Below are 2,426 nucleotides of genomic sequence, written 5' to 3'. Positions count from 1 at the left end.
CCTGGTATATATCTTAATACAGCACACAGGCATTGATGTAGCAAGACCATGTTTGTCTGCCTACCACAGCTGTCTGCTGTTGCCTCAAGCACCACCAAGTTTCAGTCTTAAGTCCTCAGGTTACAAGTGTGTCTGAGGTAGAGTCCAATTCACCCAGTGCATTTTCTGCATTGGATCTCATTGATGAAGCCTTTGGAGATCCAGGATTCAATACCGCAGCATTCCACGGCACCTGGCCTCAGTCCCCAGGATCGACCCAGAATCCTTGGTCAATATGGCCCATTTGGTGCGTACCAATAAGGACCCTCCCCACCTCTAGCCTCCCCAACCTGAGGTCATTCTTCCCCCCAACCTGAGGTCAGTCCTTTCTCTTTTCATAGGAGTAGACATGCATTTGTGCTCCCCCATTTTGCAACTTTCCCCCTCTCCTGACTTGATTTTCCCATCAGTATTTCTCATCCTTCTGATTACCTGTTGGGGGTATCTAGTCATAGCTTTGCCTGGCAGCCATTCAGTAGACATTTTCATTGTTATTTTTTTGGAGATGTGTAGGATTCTATTGTGTGTATATACCAGATGGCTTTTATTTATTTAGTTTTAAATCCTATTTTTTACTGATGGGAATTTAGGCTGCTGATCTGGTATTTTGTCATTATCACTCAATGCAGCAAATATTTTTGTGAAAGATTCTTGAAATTCAGGTGGCATGTAAGGAAGATTACATTTTGGCTCTAGTGGACTTGCTTTAATTTTCTTCAGCTTTAACCTGAGCTAGAAGATGGATAATTGATAGTCTGTTTCACAGTCAGCCCATGCCCTGGTTTCAGCTTCTTTATTGATCTGCTCTATCAGCTCTTCCTGGAGATGTAGTCAATTTTACTTCTGTGGATTCCATCTGGAGAAATCCATGCGAGTAGTTGCCATTTGTGTTGCTAAACAAGGCATTGTCTATGAACAAGTCATTGATCTGACAAAATTCTATCATCTCACCTCTGGCTTTGTTTCCATCACAGCTTTGTTTTCAAACTACTTTTGCTTCCTCTTTGTTTCCAAATTTTGCATTCCAGTCACCAGTAATCATTAGTGCATCTTGGTTGCACATTTGATCAATTTGTTTGCAGGTCCAAAATTCATTTACCAACAGTGGTGCCGACAGTGGGCTGGAAACTCCATTTGACACAAATAAACATTGACTCACAAAGTTTTCCAAGATCACACACACTTAGCAAATGGCATGGCCAAGACTCAGCCCCAGTTTTCCTAGCCACCAAAACACGTGATCAACCCTGTGGTTCAATTTCCAGCCAAACAATAATGGCACAATGATAACACTAGGGAGGAACATACTCTTTAAAATATTGAACAATGTGAGAGCAAAAGGGCAATCTTTACCCAAAGCAAAGTTTACAAGGTTCAAGAAAGGAGGATTAGAAATGAGAAACACAGGAAAGCAGTGGGATAAATGATGCTGTACTGTAGGCACTTAGAGATTGCAATCCATGTCATGAAACAATGTGTATGAATTCTTGAATGGAAAACTGATCTGCTCTGTAAGCTTTCACCTAATTCAGAACAAAAAGTTAATAAAATGAAAACAAAGCCACAGAAAGCGTTGGTAGTACACCAGTTTCACAAAGAGCTCAGCAATCATATAAATGACAATGAAAATAAGACCAAAAAGGCTTGAAGGGAAAAACCCACACACATATGAGGGGCCTTCAGTTGAAAAAATTATGGAAGTTTTCCACAAAGATTTTGAAACACCTTCATCCAGTTTTCTAGAACACCAAGTATGTCCCTGTGTGATTGTCTTTTTAAAATTTTGGCAGTTTTATTGACACTTCATCCACATACCATACTATTCAATAGTTCAATTATATCAAGAGGAATGAACTTCTCACTAAAGACATTGGTAGAATACTTTATTTCTTCATCACTGGCTCTTGTGTTTGGTGCATAAATTTGAATAATACTTATATTGCCTGGATATTCTTGAAGGTCAATAGATATAATCCTATCACAGACAGCATGTATTTCAAAATAGATTGTGAAATGTCCTTTTTGACAATGAAGGCAATGCCGTTTCTCTTGATTATGCCATTCTCAGCATAGTAAAACATTTGAATTTTTAATTCAAAATGGCCAATACCAGTCCATTTCAGCTCATGCCTAGGATATCAATCTTCAAACATTCCGTTTTATTTTAGCCAACTTCCAGTTCTTCTTGAATCATATTTCATACATTCCAAGTTCTGATTATTAGTAGATTTTCCAGCTTTTTTGGGGTCACATTGAATTATGTGTTATAACAAAATGAAGATTCCCGAAGGCTCCATTCCTACATTCATGTCACTATGGTCAATTCTACTTTAAGAAAGCAATTGAGTGCTTTCAACCTGAGGGGCCTCTCCTCCTGCACCATCTCA

This window comes from Tenrec ecaudatus, chromosome 2, assembly GCF_050624435.1.
Source record: "Tenrec ecaudatus isolate mTenEca1 chromosome 2, mTenEca1.hap1, whole genome shotgun sequence".
NCBI lineage: Eukaryota > Metazoa > Chordata > Mammalia > Afrosoricida > Tenrecidae > Tenrec > Tenrec ecaudatus.
This window is presented reverse-complemented; position numbering follows the sequence as displayed.